Source organism: Nicotiana sylvestris, chromosome 7, assembly GCF_000393655.2.
Source record: "Nicotiana sylvestris chromosome 7, ASM39365v2, whole genome shotgun sequence".
Lineage (NCBI taxonomy): Eukaryota > Viridiplantae > Streptophyta > Magnoliopsida > Solanales > Solanaceae > Nicotiana > Nicotiana sylvestris.
The window spans coordinates 97,401,667-97,413,495 of record NC_091063.1 but is presented as its reverse complement, the minus strand read 5'-3'; positions in this window follow the sequence as shown (position 1 = coordinate 97,413,495).

Here is an 11,829-nt window from a genome sequence, read left to right as displayed (position 1 = left end):
ATGACACATGGGAAATCAAGAACATAAGCATCTCTAGTACTTCTATGAATAGAGTCATTTATGGAAATTGTGCATTTGCTCGTTTCGTTTGTGTCGTGTAGATCATGCGAAAAAAAAGAAGGGATAGCCTTAACATACCTGAGTCGATTCTCTTGAAAATTCCTCCAACACATGTCAATTGCGATAAATCACGTAACAAAAGATCTAAGTAGGGAAGAATCCGTATGATATTCTTGAGAAAGATTGTACTGTATTCTCTTAGAATCGCAAAATCCCACTTCGCTAAGATACAATCTCGTATGAATTTTTGAAGTAACTCATGTTTTCATTCAAATTCAAATGATGTCACTCTTTGAATTTGAGAAGTCTCATTTCCTTACTTTGTAGAGACATTAACATTTCTTGAATGATTTAGAGAAGCTTTTAAATTGTTGCGGGTGTGGGCCCTCTTAGCCACAAAAAGTCTCTGAAAATGCCACCTTGTAATGAGAGTTAAGAGTCACTTAATTGCCCAAATCTTACTACCACATTGGGTTTCAAAGACTTATCCAAAAGATTTTAATAAATTATCCACCAATTTCATAAGAACTTGCTAATCTCACATAAACCAATACCCCATATAATTAAGAATTATCTCAAATTATTTAAAATACTATCTACTTTTAACATACCTTATACACCTTACTATCATGGTCATGTGGTACCTTGTATGGAACTAATCCATAAATACTGGGTATTTTAGCTCGAGCCGTATTTTATCCCAACATGTCAAACTTTGACGAAAATTTATTTTCTTTGATTTACTTACCCTCTCACCTTGTTTGAAATAGCATCATTCTTATAATCTCATTCCAAAACTTACGTTAATTAACTTACGACGAAACTTTAACATACGAAAATGCGGGTTGTAACATCTTATTTTCAAGCTTCCATCAATTTACTTATGGAGTACTTTCATGTACGAAAACATTGGGTGTAACATCATTCCTCTCTTTGGAATATTCATCCTCGAATGCTGACTGATGCACTTATCATTTTCATGACTTATGTCTTCCGAATACTTTAGTATTATCCTTACCATCTAGGCAACTATTTTGTGAATAATTCCAAAGACCAGGGCATTCCCCTGTCTAGGCCTCTTTCTCACATCACGAATTATGGTCGGAATCCTTCCAATCTCGTAATCATTGCTACCTTCTATCATGTAGCTTGTACGACTCTGACCTTGTAAATGTGCTTATGCGATTATTCTCTCATTTTTCCTCCAGCTTTTAGCCCATCTCTAGGCCTCACTTTGTAAACATACACAAAGCTTGACAAGATGTCCTTCTTGACATCTATAGGTATACTGAAGTTCTCCATTTGGTACTTTGTTGAACTTATGAATATTGTTATACCTTATTTTATAGATCAGTATCCATCCGTATGACTTTACTGCCAAAACTCTTACTTTGATTTATCGTTACTGAGGTATGCTACGAAACTCCAGGTTACTCTCGTTGCTCAATCTAAGTCCTTTAATGCTTCTTTAGTATTGTTTATCTTAAGAATGACCGCGTAATCTCACCTCATACTTTGTGACTTTTGTCCATCCATTGTTGATTCACCTTAATATTGATCTACAATCTACCACTGATATCTTGAAACCTCTTATGCAGTCACTAGGGCTCACACAGCATCGTGGAATATTTGAAGTGATTTTCCTGATCCACCTGGGGTGATACGATACTATAGATCCATAATCGTATTTCATAGCATCCCAATGTGATTTAACTTACGTGGGTATTTTAATTCTATACAATTCATGAAATCATTACTCAATCAAAGGCCCAAACGTCATCCTTCATCTATCATAATTATACCTTCATTCGACTACCAGGGCATCGTTCCATCTCTTCTAAATGCTACTAGTCTTAGACTCATTTGAGTTCATTCAGGCTATACTGAGCTTTCTATAACTTAGAGAAACAATCAGCTCTCTTGTTTTCATGGGCTTAATCTTGAGGACTTATCCATTCTGATCACTTTCTCATTCACCTTTTATTATCCTTATTCCTATCTTCCTAAAATCTTATCGCTTTACCATACTTTAGCTTGCGTCCTATATATATTCATTAACACTACTCGAAACCTTCTTTCAACTTTCTTGCACCATAGATTTTCTTATGTTATTTTAGAATATCAAGCGAGACATCACATCATCTTTAACTTTTCTTTACTCTATTAGATAGATCTCTCGGTACCTAGAAACCATAGGCTGAAAGATATGCTATTGACGGTGCTGCTATTATTCCTGGATACTAAATCCCCGCATTTCTAGTCTTTTATCCGAAATATGGACTATTCTCAACCTTCTGCATTTGAGTATTTCGTACGTTGTTCACCTTTACCTTCCTAGCTTAAAATCTTGCATCGTATCTTCTATTTCTTGATGACCTCCCTTCCACATAGGTATAATTCACATCTATAACTTGAAGCTCTATTATAATACTTGCACCTCTGGTGCATACCCAATCCAGTGGGAGCTTTGTATTGACTTCTTATGTGGCTGGTACTTTTCTAACTGGCTTTATCGTAGAGTCCGTTATAGAATATGGTTGTTGTACTTTCTCTCTTATACCTCTGATATTACGAGTGATTCCCCTATATTCTCAATCATGATTTCTATAATTTTCTGGGCCCAATAATCAGACTCCTGATTTACTTAGTTGATGTAACTTTTTAGTTTCTTCTTTCCTCTGACCAACCTTTGTGTAGGCTTAAGCTATCTTCTGATATGCGGCTCATGGTATTAGTTATTACTTCTGCCTGTCATAGGTGCTATGGAATATCCATGATACCTTCATCTAATAATTCAATCCTTTGTCTATGACCTGGACTCCATTCTTTCTTTTAACTTAAACAGAGTCTTCTATGTCTGTATGATTGTTAACATATATGCTGCATGTATACAACTCCAAACTCTTAAGTGCATTCATAATGTAACTAACTTTAGATCATTAATCGGATGATTCTTTCCATTCCTTATCAACTTTCTTCAAATGCAAGCAATTACTTTTCATTGTCTTCCTTCCCAATGTTGCATGAATACTTAGCTTACCTTAGTGCCCACACATATTGAATTCCATACAACTCATGTGATCTTGAATATCACTTCTAATTTTACTTCTTGTTCATTAGCCATGGTAGATGCCACTTTTTTATGGACTGCATACAATGTTACTGTGAGACTGTTGTTACAAGACCATTTCCTCTTTAGGTCACTGTGCTTAGGCTGAAGTCTTCTTCCTTATTCCCTCAGCTTGTCTTTCATTTTAGTACATAGAGAGGACCCTCTAATTCTTGTAAAGCTGTGAGCTTATTACATCATATACTCCACGGACCTTTTTATGTCCTTCCTTGACTATAATTATCCGTAGTTACTTACCTCCATGCCTTTGTGCTTGCAGGGTTGCTCCTGAACTGATATTTTGATTGTCTTCCCAGTGGCACTCTTTTTTTCCTGTAATATTTATACGGTACCTTTAACTACCCCAACTCCTATCCGAATATTCTCAAGTATTACAATGACATTATTTCGAGGATGAATTTAATATAATAGGTTTTACTATGTTTATCTTGCATGATATGCTTATTTGTCTATAACCTCCTGTCTAGCCATAACTAGGCTCTTGCAAAATCATGTACCAACTACTCGTTAGCCCGTTCTCATATCAATATTCCATGTAATCTTTCTTGGGTTATTTACTTTGTCTTAATTTACCTTTGGCACTAGCTTACTTTGTCTTAATAATATTCTGGAATCATAGCATATCCATAGGTTTTGAATAAGTGCAATCTCATCTCTTTCTCATTTTTATCGAATTCTTCCTTTACCATTACATAATTACTAGAACCACTTAATTCTGACTTAATGCCACTTCACTCTATATTCAACCATTTAGGGGAGTACTACGATGATCAACGTATAAATGTTTTACCTCTTCCTCTTAGGCGTCTTTTCATATCATCGATGATCCTTACTCACCTTGCGGTAATCCTTCTGTACCAAAGATAACAAAATTCCTTACTAGCGATGCTGACACTTAGTGTAACTAGTACATACAGTCCCTTAAGCTTAACTTTGCTCACATTTCTTGCTATAGGGAAGCGTCTTCCTGACTACCATTCTCTAAATTTCTCATGAATCTTCTTCTGTTGTCCATTCTATTATCACCAGAACGCATTCTGAAATTCTCATGATGCTGACTATTATCAAATCATTCAGTCCCTAATTCATGTTTAGTTTATCTTGTTCACCAGCCCATACTGATTTTTATTACGTTGGGATTTAACTTTCCCTTCTGGTAGTCGCATTGGAGTCACGAACTTATTCCTTGAAATGATGATATGACTTTATGGCCTATACTCTTTTGTTATCTCAAGGTCTGTCACCTCTCGTATTTTCCTTCACTTGATTATAGACCCTGTAATACTGTTATTTTTTAAATCTTCCGTTGTCATCTATGTATCGCATATTACTCATAATGCTTCATTAACTCTCTTCTTATTTGTCACTAACATTTATGTCTATCACTTTATTCTAATAACTCGAACAAGGCATTCTCTTGTTTTTAGCTCCCCTTGCTCCATCTACTGGCTCTTCGGATTGCCTAACATTCTTTCTCTATTAGGGACGGGAGCCACACTAAGGTAATATTTTTCCCTTCGAGGCTTCTAGTGCATATCTTTGTAGTACTCATATCATGTGATATACGGGCCTATAAAGCCAACATGATCATTTGTAAACTCAAAACATAGGCCGACAAGGCCATACAAGTATATGTATATATGACATCTGTCTACAAGCCACTAAGAGTACATAATTATCATAAAGGTGCAGTACCAATCAATACATGTACTAATCATACTGTCCAAATAAGCCACTCTGGAACAATAGAGCGCACCAACACCTTCCACTGAGCTGATAGCCTATTTGGAGGACTCTCAACATATCTATCGGGACCTACAGGCATGAAATGGGCTTCCCAGGCAAAGGGAGGTCAGTAAAAGTAATGTACCGAGTATGTAAGGTGTGAAGATCAGTACATAAGAGACATAGATAAAACATGGAATAAAGAATTCCGCCTCTAAGTTTAAATAACTTTGTAAATTCTGAAACATTTATAATATCATGCATGTGCATATAAATGTCATGTCATGCATAGGTGTAGGTGTACATAATATCATCAAACCTTTGAGGGCATCCCATCATATTATCTCAGACACTGTGGGCAAAATCATCAACATATACTAGCTGATTAGGTGGTCGTGCGTATATAATGTCGTAATCTTTTTCCGTATCACATATACATATATACACGTATATAATGTCGTCTAGTCACGGGTCAATATAAATGAATGCAATGTATGAGAAGTACGCCAATAAAATCTTTCGGAGTATCATAAGACCATTATGCCTCTAATTTGCCACGATCCAAAATCCACTAAGAGTCGTGATGGCGGCGGACATCGCTGTCACGCAAGCTAACCATAAATACTTAATTTAATTATTGTTTTAAAATTTTTGAAAACTATGATTTTCCTTCAATTCAATTAGTAAAAGATACTCTTTACAAAATAAATAAAAGAATGTTTAGAAGTAAATACATAATACCCCATAATCATCCCAGAACCCGGTGTCACAAGTGCATGAGCAGTTTCTCGAAAATAAGGTAATACAACAACTGTCCGGAATACAATTTGGACAGAAAAGAAAATATAGTACAATACTTTGAAGGAGATTCTGCTGGATAGGGTCGTCTCGATATATGCAACACACCTAAGTATTCGCATCTACCATACCGCTGCGGCCAATGAGGCCATTAGACATATATGTGCCGGTGCAACAAACATGCACAACAAGTGTAGTATGAGTACAAAAAAAAATATGTACCCAATAAGTATCCCGTCTAACCTCATTGAAGTGCTGACGAGAGGTCGACTTCGACACTTACTAGTGGTCTAATAATAATATTTTAATAATGTAAATAATCATGGGTTTTATATGGAAAATGTAAACTAATAAATATTGAAGCATGTAAATAATTCCTTTTTAATAATAATACATTACCAATGATTTATATTCCATCATTTTTATCAATTTATCTCAGGCCAAGGAAGGCAAATATCAACATCCATAAATCTCAAGGCAAGCAATACAAGCATGCGCAAATCATGTCGCGGTCATACGGCCCGATCCAACATGATAATAAAATGTGCACTGCCAGAGGGTCAAAAGGCGCCAACCATAGATGCATCTATTACCTCTCTTGTGAATCATACATGCGACGCAGGTACACATTGAAACACACATTCAAACAGTCGATCAAGACTTTATCAGGGAAATAATTATTAAAAGAAAAGTCAATTCTCCTTTAACGATTTAAGAAAAATGAAGTTTAACCTTCTTAGAAATTCATTTACTAATTCGATATGATTTAAGCAACTTAAGTTGTCAAAAAGATTGCAAATATTTCAGGTACAACATGCTTTTGGGTCCTAGACTATCCGAACTTAAACACAATAGTAGCTATGCATGGACTCTCGTCACCTCGTGCGTACGTAGTCCCCACAAATAGAAGCACATAACCAATTATATCACCTATGGGGACAATTCCCTCTTACAAGGTTAGAAAGGAGACTTACCTCGCTGCGAAGTTCAAAAATCGGCATTCCACGATCTTCCGAAGACTCAAATCGATGCACAATGCTCCAAAACTAGCCAACAATTATGTAAACTCGTTAATATATTGTACGCGGAAAAATCAGAGGACTTAATTTCTCGCTATCAAGTCATTTCGGAAGAATGCCTCGAGACCCCGAGGACGGAGGGACACGACCGAGTCACCTCCCTCGGGGCTCGTCAACGCCCGACTCAAAGAAGACGGAGATTGAGGCCGGAACAGAAGGGGAAGCTTCCAAGGCACACGGCTAAGTCTGACAAAGCCGGCCTATCCAGAGCCTATGCCGAAGCATCACGTCTAGCCATCCCATCTCCATACTTTGTAATTAATATATGTTATACTATAGCCGAGTTCCCCTCTTATATAAAGGGAACCCTCGCTACTTTGTGATGGACTGATGTTGCTCCATCTATTTCTCCACAAGATCAATAATATCTCTCTCTCTATCTCCATTTTCTCTCTAACTCGCTTGTTCTTATTGGCTCGAGGCCACTTAAGTATCTGCCATCCCTCCGTTCGTTCTTCATTTATTGCTTGGTATTGGCCATAAAGAGCATTGTTTAATCATATCTTAACTATTATCCCATCCCTAACTACCCCCGATAGCTCAAGATCGAGCCCAGGTATCGACCCTGAGGTCCTCCTTTAACCAGTCCGAAGCCAGGGCAGTAAGCCCCTCGGTTTGGTTACTACCTCGTTTTAGCTTGCATTTCATCATTAAACTTCATATTCCTAGCATCATCTGCTCTAACAACTAGCATAAAAATTGATCACGTATTTTTATAATTCCATTTACAAATTTAATTGTTATTACCATTTTCACGGTAAACAGTTTGGCGCCCACTGTGGAGCTAAAAATAATAGTGATTATTTTCTTGCTAGTTCCATCCCAAAAAATGCAAGTTATCTTTAACACTTTTTATTGCCCAAGATCTCTTAATTTCATGTCAATATGTCTGGCTCGGTGAACAGAATCGAGAACGATAACCTTGAAAACCACAGGGAAAATGGTGTGGCTGCTCCAGCTGCCGGAGCGCAACCACAAAATCCTAATGACGAACCCGGACCAGTGTCATGACCCCGATTTCCCACCCTCGGGAGTCATGATGGCGCCTACTAATGAGAGCTAGGCAAGCCAACCCTTAACTATCTAATTTCTTACCAAATTACTTCTTTTTAACAATTCTGAGCAATAACAAAAAAATAGCAGAACTTTAAATAATTAAGCAGAAGATAACAATGAAATATCTGAAGGCTACGTCTATTACAACTTTTAAAACCTCAAATACCCCAAAACCTGGTGTCACAGTGTCACAGACTGTTTAAGAGTCACTACAAACAAGGCCTGAGGAAAATACATTAAACTGTTTCTGAACGAGAGAAAATGAAATAGGGAATAGAAATAGAGGGAGACGCCAGGGCCCGCGAACGCCTGCAGGTCTAACTTGGGTCTCCGGGTGGACTGAAGGAAGCCCTCCAACTACTGTCCGTAAGTTGCTCCGAGATCTACACACAATGCAGAGTGTAGTATCAGCACAACCGATCCCATGTGCTGGTAAGTGTCTAGCCTAACCTCGGCGAAGTAGTGACGAGGCTAGGACCAGACTACAAAATAAACCTATGCAATTTATTCATATACATCGGAAAGGAAAATACAAAAATAACCAGTAAATGTGGGAAGGGGAAACATGTTGTGGGGGAATAACGGTTCCGAATAGAAAGCATCAAGTAAGGAAAAGTAACAACATAACTAGAACATCGTCAAGAATCAGAAATCAACAATTTGCATGGCATCACCCTTCGTGATTTTACTCTTGTCCTTACCAAATCAATTATATAATAACAATGTGCACGACATCAACCTTCGTGCTTTTACTCTCATCCTCACCAAACAATATTTTATAACAAAAGTGTGCACGACATCACCCTTCATGCGTTTACTCTCTTTCCTCACCATATAGTCAATGATAATCGGTACGGAATGGTACATAGTACGGCATTGCTTCACCCTTCGTGATTTACACTCTTTTCTCACAATAGCAAACAATGCACGGCATCACCCTTCGTGCTTTAACGCTCTTCCTCACCTAAACAACAATCACAAACAAAGGGGCAAGAGAGTAAACAAATAGTAATAGAAATCCCGGCAAGGTAGATAATCAACAAAGCAACAAATATCCCGGCAAGGGAACAACAAATAAATCAACAATAGCCTGACAAGGGTGACAACATAATGATCTCTTCTCTTTCTCAATTTTACTTCACAATTCATCTCACAACTCGAGCCAATGCTCTAGAGGTTCGGTTATCACTTATACTTTCACAACTCATTTCACAACTTGAGCCAAAGCTCTAAAAGTTCAATTGTCACCTATACTTTTATAATTTCGCTTTATAACCTGAGCCAACGCTCCTCAATGTTCATAGGTCACAATTCTTTCCACAACTTTATACAACAATTAGAAATCTTCACCAAGTCATGAATAATAAAACGAAATCATGAAAATCACAATATAAGATCCACGGTCATGCTTGACACCAACGTATAGATACTCGTCACCATGCCTATACGTTGTACTCGACAAGAAGCAAATAGCAAATAGGACACAACTCCTAATCCCTCAAGCTATACCACAAACTTCCAAGGCTAATTCAATCCTCACTTACTGCTTTCCCTCTCGAATTCGGCTCCAAATCGATTGTATCTATACACAAATGACTTCATAACATCAACAAATGCTAAACAATTCGAATCCATTGCCTAATTATAGATTTTCCATCATTCTTCTCAAAAACCCAAAAATCGACCCCGGGCCCGCTTGGTCAAAACACTAGGTTCGAACCAAAATCAAATCACTCATTAATCTACAAGCCCGAATATATAATTTGTTTTCAAATCCGACCCCAAAACGAGGTCTAAATAAAGAAAAAAATCAAAAAGCCCTGACTCTACCTAAATCCCTAATTATCTACCCTTAATCATATGTTTTAGGCCTAGAAATTCATTAGATGTTGAGGAAAACGGAAGAAAAAAAGTTGGAGATTACATACACAAGAAGTTTTGGTGAAAAAGTGCTTCAAGGATCGTCTTGGAGCTTTTGAGAAGAAGAAGTTTTGTAAAATTTTGAGAAATCCCGTTTGCATTCTATTTTTGAAACTTAAAATAACAGGGGGATTTAAAGCTACGCGTTCGCGACAGACCTCTCGCGTTCGCGATGGGTCAGGCCTTTTGGCCTTCATGTTCGCGTCAAGGGGATCACGATCGCGAAGCTACAGCTTCTCGAGCCCTCGCTTACATGTGCAAACGAACGCGTTCGCGATGAACAAATTGGGTGGCCCCTGCCCTGAACCCTACACGTTCGTGAGTAGAAGGACGCATTCGCGAAGGGTCTCCCCCCTGAGCTTCGCATTCGTGTCTCAACCTCGGCATTCCCGAAGAAGAAACTGGGCACCTGGGATCTTTGCCTTACGCGTTCGGGAGTGGGACCACGCGAACGCGAAGAACAAATTCCGTGTGCACCGACTACAAAAAACCTGCAACTTTTACAAGGCTAAAACCATTTTGAAACACCTCTGGAACACTCCCGAGCACTCGGGGCTCCTAACCAAACACATGTACTAACTCAACAACATCATACGAACTTATCGTGCGATCCAATCGCCTAAATAACCTAAAAACAATGAATCAAACCTCAAAATCAAGAATTTTTCCAGAAACTTCATCAAGTTTCAAATTTAGGATTTCAATTCCGAAACATGTCAAACGACGTGCAATTTTAACCAAATTTTACAGGAAGAACTTAAAACATATATAAGACATGTACTGGGTGCCAGAACCAAAATATGGGCCCGATACCATCGCTTTCTAATCAGATTTCATTTTCAATTTCCTTAAATATTTTCAGAAAACAATTTTTACTTAAAAATTCATTTCTCAGGCTTGGGACCTCGGAATTCGATTCCGGACATATGCCCACATCCCATATTTTCCTACGGACCCTCTGCGACCGTTAAATCACGGGTCCGGGTCCGTTTGCCCAAAATGTTGACCAAACTCAAACTTATTCATTTTGACATCCAAACTTAGCATTTTTCACAAAAATTCATATTTAAGCTTTCCGACTATACACCCGGACTGGGCACGCAAATTGAGGCAACTCTAAATGATGTTTTCAAGGCCTTGGAAGCACAAAATGGATAAGAAAATAGGTGATGACACCTTTGGGTCATCACAACTAGTTCCAGCGGATGTGAATTCACAGGGTGCACAACAGGTCGACGAAACCTCACACACCGACAGGAGCGTACTACATAGCGACAGACAAGAAGCCCAAAGAACCCGAGCCCAGGAAGAACAAGAAGTTAGTCTTCATATTATTCTTGAAATGTTGCAGGCACAACAGTTGGCCATCGCTCAGTTACAAAGACACCCGGAGACTCACAACACAGTAGAAAAGGAAACGAAGACCTAACCGCCTATACGTGTGCAGGAAAAGGCAACGACCCAAAAGATGATGAGATCGGGCACTTCTTATTGAAGAAGCTCGGGGAAACATTCTCAAAAGGGACTGTGATATGGCATCACAACCTAGCGCCTGATCCCATAAACTCGCCTACCGTACCGTCAGACTGCTTCATGAAGGCATATGCCAGCACTATCTAAATGACGACGAGAAAGCCTGATGCATCCAGGTCCAAGCAAAGGGAGAATGAAATTCTATGGGGACTCGCACCTCGTTTACCGATGGAACGAATGGGATTACCCCCGGTCTTCGATGACTGGGAAATATAGGCCTTCACTTAAAGCCTAAACAAACCAAGGCGGACGATTCCAAGGCAAAAACAAAGCTTGATCAGGTACCCAGTCAAGACTTGGTCGGATGCCCGTACCCGGCATCGGTCGCAAACCAGGGTCATGGATACCCGTTCGAGAGCCTCCTTAGGCTCAACTTACCCAAACGGGTTCCTGCAAAGAAACCAATGCCAAATAGAGCAAGGTATCGCACGTGCGTCATAAACAGGAGGAATGCCCCGAGATTCAATCTACCTCACGATGATCAAGGAATGGTTCGAGGGCAATATCCTTAAGGAATCGTTAACAAAG